The sequence below is a fragment of the Neltuma alba genome, unplaced genomic scaffold, assembly GCF_004799145.2.
Source record: "Neltuma alba isolate B1F8T4 unplaced genomic scaffold, ASM479914v2 tig00008039_pilon, whole genome shotgun sequence".
Lineage (NCBI taxonomy): Eukaryota > Viridiplantae > Streptophyta > Magnoliopsida > Fabales > Fabaceae > Neltuma > Neltuma alba.
The window spans coordinates 21,477-29,363 of record NW_021634931.1 but is presented as its reverse complement, the minus strand read 5'-3'; positions in this window follow the sequence as shown (position 1 = coordinate 29,363).

The following is a 7,887-nucleotide window of genomic DNA, read 5'->3' as shown; positions in this document are numbered from 1 at the left end:
AAAATATCAGTATAGAATTTAGAAGGACCCCAAAAACATATATTTAATTTTTAAAATTTTAAATTAGTCTTGTTTACACACTTTAATAACAATCGATAACATTTGAAAAGTAATTGACAATATGTTTTGTGGTGTTTTTTTGATTTGAGATTTTAAAATTTTTATAAGTATTTTTTTTCATATTTTACCTAGAATCTAATGTTATCCCGTGAAATATTCGCTTATGCCTGATAAGGTTAAAATAAAAATGACAAATAAATTAATTTACTACTTATGTTTATCTTACCGAAGATCCTCCATACATTCAGCTCAAGAAACCCATTTTCTTACCTTGTCATGTAAACTTTTTGGGTTAATTTACACCACACGCTGAGAACTGTTTGTACTCAATTTTCTATATCAATTTATGCCTCTGTATTGAATTCTAAAATATTTTTCAATGACATTTAAATATTCTGAATTATTATTTTAAGAATTTTTTGTACATCAAAAATACTTTTTTTTTTAATTTCAAGATTATAATTGTTACTAGGAAAAACAATTTAAGGGCAAAATTACATTAAAAAAATTTTAAAATATTAAATGTTATTAAAAAAATATTTTAAAGTGTGACATACTGATTGCTTGCAAGAAATACTTTAAGATAGTTGATGTTTCGTAATCCAAAATTTTTTTAATAATCTAATATTCAATGAACTAAACTATGGAAAATGGTGTCATTAACTCAAGTGCCAAGAACCACTGGATTAATGGCTGGCATCATCCATACCTCCTCTCATAGAGGAGGTTGGAGTTCTATACCCATAAAAACTAAATGATTAGATGTGTGTGAAGTAAGTTTCTTTTTTTTTTTTTTTTTAAATGAGAGGGGAGGGTTTTAAACTGTCCGATTAAAAAAAAATCCTATTTTTTGAAGTACCATTTCTAGCTCTGACCCATTGAGGAAAAAAAAGAAGAAAAGAAGAGGTACCACTTCTAGCAAACACCAAACAGTGTAATTTGGGTAGAAGATTTGAATATGCGAGGGAGGGGCTTCGAATGGACGAGTGGGCGCATGAATAGAGCATAGCACTAGAAGCGAAATCAGCTTCAAATTCTATGCCTTTCAAAGTGGGTTTAAAACTGCGCAACACTGGCTGGTAGTGTGGTTAGAGATGGGCTACTCTTTGGATCAACTTTTTTCCTTCTAACTTATGAATAAAAAGCTTGTTACAGCACAAGTTTTTTTTTTTTAGCTTTTACCCATTACCAACACAGAGAGAGAAGATAAAATAAAGATGAGAAAAAAATAAGGGTATTTAAGTGGATCTTAACCTTGACCTAATAATCTGATTTTTTTTTCTTCTGAAAAAAATCAACTAATAAAATTTAATTTATTTAATTTATTATTTTTCTCAAATTTATCAAATTGTATAGCCTAGTAGATTAATTTGAACAGATTAAAAACTAAATAAATTATATGATTATATTATATATTTTATAATTTCTCTAAAATACTTATGTATATTATTAGATTACATATTAGTTTATAAGTCAAACAAATTAATGTAAAGAAAAATGATAAATATAAATACTTTGTAGTAATTTACTTAACTTTCTTAGTCTTCTCAAATTGTATAATATAATTTTGTACAAAAACCAATAACCTTTTTAGTCACTTTATATTTAAGTTTACTTTCTCAGTATCCCTCTAAAATTTTAACTTTTCAAATTGACTTTTTAGAAATACTAATTCAAACATAAATTATATTATATTAACTGATTTTTACATAAGTCAAACAGAATAAAAGTCAAGTTGCCACCGTTAATCCGAATACACCCTTAATTAAACGGCCTCGATCGTTCTGCTTCTGCATCCCTCCCAGCAGTTTATTTTCATCATGCTCAACTTTTTGCATAAATTATTTATGTAAATATATTTTATTACCTATATTATTAAATAAATTAAATGCACAAGCAAAAGATATTTTTATGAAGTATTTTACTTAAACTAAAATTTACACTTTAAAATTGTGCATTTTATTTTATCCATCACTATGGATTTTGAAAGAGATGTTCTAACTCAAATTTTGTACTCATCCAATCCTTAATATAGGACCCAATTATTAAGTTGGTTTTGGCCCTAAATATAAGACTCATTTCTCATATTTATCAATTTTCTCTAAATTACCCCTATGGATACTCCTTGAACCATAATCAAGTAGAAGAGTGAGATGGGGTATTAAGAAAGATGATTATGTTGTTTTAGGAAAAACATATCACATTTCTTATAATTAACTAACTTATCTAACTTTCTTAATCTAATCAAATTAGTTAAATAGGTCTTATATTAAGAACCGGAGGAGTACTTAATTTTACTGATGCATGGGGTCTGCTAATTTTAAATACATGGAGGGGACGGGAGGGCAGGGGATTAACAACTACATATGTATTCAAAGACCCTCAACGGCAAAGACAAGCAGAAGGGGACCGCATGAGGTTGGTTCAACAGTTTAGTTAGCGCCCAACAAACCCAATCTCATTTTGATTGCTCTACACAAACTGAACCCGGCCCGGCCCCCGCAAATAGTCAAATGTAGGCCGCATCACAAGGCTGTCCAACTCCGTTCACCCAGCTCTCCCTAGGGCCTTTTTTTTTTTTTTTTTAAATTTTATATTTACTCTGAATTAATTTATATTTAACTTAACAAAAATCACCTTTTAACTGACCTTAGCAACTCATAGTATCGTTTGAAGAAGTTATTTAAAACACACAATACATTTGTAAGATAATTTAATATCTTTATCCCATGATTATAAGATATTCAATTTGTGCTTCCCTTTATAAAGATCCTACGCTACAATTCACAGCATTCTCTTATTATTTTTATATGTTTTAACATATATAAAAATTATAAGAGCAACTATAAAATGCTCCGCTCTCTACGTCTTAAACGGTACACCCGTCTCGCCCCCTCATAAAAAAATGTGGAAAGAGACGGGCATGAAGAGCGGCCAAGCCATAATTACTAGTACTCCTATGTCCCAAATGCGCTTTTATTATTCCGAGACCGAGTGGGAGTGAAATCTCTCATAACTTTCACCAAGACTGTGTTTGTACAGTTAATAAGTAATTTTCAAAAACACTTTTCTGTAAGTTGAGACAAACTCTTCTATTTATTTACTTCGCATATTGTCAAAACACTTTTGAAATCATGATTTTTTTTTTTGATACTAAAAAGAAACCTCCTCAGCGTACTACATCTTTGTGTATATCAAGATTGCACTCCGAGCTCAGAATGTTAGCCAAATCTAAAGGCGGTGCAGAAACAAAATGATAACCTCTAACAGCCTCCAGACCTTTCTTGGCTAGGAAGTCAGCAGCCTTGTTGTACTCTCGACTCACATGGTTGATTCTGACATTCCAATCTCGGTTAATAAGAACGCGCACTTCCTTTAGAATATTATAATCAGCATGTCTTTCATCTGGTTCCACGTTGAGCATCTCAATAGCATTGCTTGCATCAGACTCTAGAATAACTCGACGATGCCCGTTATCCCACGCTGTTTTGAGTCCTTGTAGGCAAGCCCACGACTCTGCAGTCAAAGCATCTCCATCGTCACCAAGTTTCTGTATGAAGCCTTGGAGAAATTCGCCAGCTTCATTTCTGATGAGTCCGCCACAAGCACTTGACGTCGTATATGGGGAATAAGCACCGTCAACGTTGAGCTTTACCCACCCATCATCTGGTGGGTGCCACTTGCCTTCATCATTGCAGCGACGAACCCCTTGGAGCTTAACCCCAGCAAGTTGTTGCTGCATTTTATCTATATTTGCTATTATTGCATTAGCATTAGCGATGATTGCTTCATTGCTCACCCGCTTACACTCAAAGATGAAAAGATTTCTTCTCCTCCAAAGCCACCAGCAGATGACGGCAAAAAGAGCCTTCCACTTCTCTATGGAAGTATTCCACCAAAACCACTCATCAAAATTCAAGGAGCAGAAACGTCTCCAGGCATCAGACGGAACGAGCCTTTTCCAAAGACGCCTTGACTCATGACAGTCACGGAAGACATGAATTGTATCTTCTACTGCTTGGTTGCATATTGGACAGCAGTCTTCTTCACTTAGTCCTCTTCGGCGTCGTGTCGCATTAGTAAGGAGGCATTTTCTAGCCGCTAGCCACATCAGAGTCCTACATCTTTGTGGCACTTTCAATTTCCATATCTTCTCCCATGAAGAGTCACTTCCGTATCAGCATGGGATAAGAGATTGTAAGCTGATTTTACTGAGAAGTTGCCACTCCGATCGTGCTTCCACTTGATACTAGAACCATCAGCAAGCTTGTCTATACCTGATTCAACTTCCCTCCACACCGCTTTGATGCCTGACCACACGTTTGATCCACTTCGTTTTGTATCAACCCGAGGCATGAGGTCATTTCCACAGCAGTACTTGTCTCTAACAATCCGGACCCAAAGATCATCCTGACAATTGACAAGTTTCCACCCCAGTTTCATGAGGTGGGCCCGATTTTGTAGCTTAGCATGTCTCAAACCAAGACCTTCTCTATTCTTTGGTTGACATACGGAGTCCCATGCAACTAGAGGTATCTTCTGGGTATCACTCGTGCTTCCCCACAGGAAGCTTTGGTTTAGTTTATCAAGCGTCTCACAAGTGTTGGTAGTAAGAAGAGAGGTTTGCATAGTGTAGCTCGGGATGGCTGAAGTAACTGAAGTAATAAGCGTAGATCTACCAGCGAGTGAGAGAGAGTTTGTCTTCCATTTTGCCAATCGAGTTTTGACCTTACCAATGATTTCTTCGAAAGAGTCCTTCCTTACTCTCTTGTGGTGCAAAGGGACACCAAGATATTTACCCAAATCCGCTGTTTGAGTGAAGCCCAAGTGATTACTTATTTCTGAGCACCTGTTATGGTTCATATTTGGAGAGAAGAACACACGGGTCTTTGAAAAATTTACCTTTAATCCCGAGCAGAGGCAAAAAGTGTTCAAACAATTCTTGATTAACTCCGCTTGTTGTATTGAGGCTTCTGCAAACAAGATAATGTCATCCGCAAAGAAGAGGTGAGAGATAGGAGGGCCATTCTTTGTTAGTCGTATTGGTTTCCATTCTGCCGCTGCCATTTTTTCTTGGATAAGATGAGCCAGTTTTTCCATGCAAATCACAAACAGATAAGGAGAGATCGGGTCCCCTTGCCTCACTCCCCTAGAAGAATTAAAAGAATCAGCTTTGTTACCGTTCCAGAGAAGTTGCAAACTGGCGGTGCTAATACAGCAGGAAATAATGTCAATAAAATGAGTAGGCAGAGCTAACTCTTTCAAGCACCGGATCAAGAATTGCCAATTGACTCTATCATAAGCCTTTTCAAGATCTATTTTGATAGCCATAAAGCCTTTCTTCCTTTTCATGTTGCGCATAGAATGAATAACTTCTTGGGCAATAATGATATTATCAGAGCTGTGTCGGCCAGGTACAAAACCGCACTGGTTCGGAGATATGATTTGCGGCATGAAGTTTTTCATCCTGCTTGCCACAATTTTAGTAACCACTTTGTACACCACATTGCATAGACTGATGGGCCTTAGATCTTTAAAGGTCTCTGGGGAGTCCTTCTTAGGAATTAGAACAAGCAAGGTATCATTGATCTTCCGTATCTCATGAGGATTGTCAAAGAGATGTTTAATGTAATTCACAAGCGACCTTCCAACTGTATGCCATTGATTTTGATAAAACAAAGCATTGAAGCCATCTGGGCCTGGGGACTTTAAGGGACCCATGCTAAACACAGCATCTTTAATTTCCTGTTCATCAACAATACGACTACAACAACGTAAATAAATATCATCAATAAGGGGATAGGTAATATCACATACCAACTCATCACGTAGAGGTGCATCATCTGTGAAGAGGTTTGAGAAGAAAGTTGTAGCCTCTTGTTTAATGATGCTCGCATCGTAGCACCAGTTCTCTTCATCAATACGGATTGCATCGACTCTATTAGTTTTCCTTCGTTCGTTGGCATGTGAATGGAACAGTTTTGTATTCCTGTCGCCGTAAACACTCCAGTTTAGACGAGCTTTTTGAGCCCATAATAAAGCATCTTGTGCCATGACACTTTCAAGTTCTTTCCACAGATCATTTTGAATTTCTTCATATACTGAACATTCCAGCCCCGGTGTATAGCTCTATTGACACCATCTAGACGTCTCAAGAGCTTTTGCTTTCTTGCTTCAATATGACCGAAGACCTGTTTGTTCCATAGGCGACACACATCTGTAAACTGGTCCATATTATGGTTCCAATTCAGGCTCTCCCTCCACTTATCTCGTACGAATTCATCAAAGTTCTCATGAAGGACCCAAGAAGCTATAAAGCGAAAAGGCCGCTGAGGTTTTTCAAAATGATGCTCAAGTTGTAGAAGGATGGGTCGGTGGTCTGATTTCTAAAAAGGGAGATGTGACACCTGTGCATGAGGAAATTTCTGGCACCATATCTCATTAGCAAAGAAACGATCCAATAGCGCCTCAGAGTGGGATCTCTTCCACGTGAATTTAGGACCACATAACCCAAGTCTTGCACATTCACTTCTTCAAACCACCTGTAGAAGTCACGGTCAACGATATACTATGAATTGCATTAGAGCACCTTTCCATCTCAAATAGTGTTGCGTTGAAGTCCCCACCAAGCACCAAGGTGCTTGCATAGTATTATCAAGGCGCCGAAGTTCATTCCAAAGCGCACGTCTTGTCACCACGTGGGGGCTCGCATATACAACCGTCATATACCATTCATCAAGTCTGCTATTCTTAATTTTTAAGTGAATATATTGTCGATGACGCTCTACAACAACTACCTCCCGTATGCCAGCATTCCAAAGGCACCAAATTCCTCCACTGTAGCCTTCAGTGTTGATGTAGGTGTAGTCTTGAAATCCAAGTCTACCAATCCTTTGTTCAGTCTTTTGCTTATTTGACGGGTCTCTACCAGAGCAAGGAAGTCCAGATGATAAAATTTTTTAATTTCTTGAAAAGCTGGGAAATGTCTTCGAGCCTGTACCTCTTGAATTCCAGATCATGTAGTTCATGGGGAAACAATATTGTATGGTTTGGTGATGCTTCAAGGCCCCCCACCTGAGCAATATCCATATTTGATAAAAGTTTTTCGCCTGAAGTTGACATACCAAGATGAAAATCTGATGATACACTATTTTGAGCTGTGGTGTCTTCATTCACCATGGCTAAAGACGAAGAAACACCGTTAGGAGGCTGAGAAGTATCCATTTCTGCCAGATCGCGTCCATTCAAACTTGAGCCCAAAATTTGTTGCTTGTTAGCGTCTTGTGTAGGTGGTCCATCTTGGAGTGATGAGAATGGGTTAAAATCAACAATGGGCCCATAGTTGGTGTCCTTTATGCCTTGGACTTTTGCTTTTGATTTGTCTGAGTTATTTTCCTTCCCACGCAACCTGTTCTTATCCACTATTTTCCTTTGAGCCTATGGTCATCCACGTGTTGCTATCAGTTGAAATCTCGTTCCAAAAGCTCGCTCTTTAATTATGGGGTCCGTGATCTTTGCTCCATGATCCTTCAGTACTCCTACTGGTCTATATACTCCTTTAAGGACCTCCTTATTCTTGATCCGGTTTTGATTCCTGCCATTAATCATATTCCCCATTTCCTTTTTTTCCTCTCTTATATTTCCATTATTAGATCCCTTTTTATCCGCAGCATTAGCTGTATTCGATCCCCTCTTATCTGTTCCAATATTGATTCTGCGAAAATTACGGCTTACCAACATCTGTGGACCCAAGTGAACATCAACCACCGTAGCCTTCGTTCCATTCACCGGATTCTGGGAGTTTCCGGTGTCGTTCATGTCGACAGA